Genomic DNA, 478 nt, shown 5'->3' on the forward strand with positions numbered 1-478 from the left:
TTTTTTTTTTTTTTTTTTTTGATGAATAATAAATGAGTAGAGAGGGGTGACTTGAGTTCACGTCTTCCACCACATTAGACCCGGGCCTGCGAGAGCAGGAGATCTGGATGAGTCATTACAAACTGATTAGTATTTCATAATTCAATTAATTCAATCTGTTTTGTTATATATAATTTTTTGAGAAGTAGAGCCATAATTTATTTTCCATTGAAGACTAAATTTGTTCTTCTTCGTCGGTTTTAATTTGGATAAACAATATTTATTTTTTAAGTAAAATGGTTCATTATATTAAAACGTGTTTCTTTCTCTTGGTAATATCCCTTGGTTCGTTTAATTGACAGTTTAACCATTATGCAGAACTTAGTTATGCACTTATTATTTTCTTAATCTATTTTGCTTACTGTCTCCTACATTTGTGCGGAGAGAGAATATATATAAAGGGAATTCTCAAGGAAATTGAGAGCTTTTATGGGATGTC

Source organism: Quercus suber, unplaced genomic scaffold (assembly GCF_002906115.3).
Source record: "Quercus suber isolate HL8 unplaced genomic scaffold, Cork oak 2.0 scaffold_49, whole genome shotgun sequence".
Lineage (NCBI taxonomy): Eukaryota > Viridiplantae > Streptophyta > Magnoliopsida > Fagales > Fagaceae > Quercus > Quercus suber.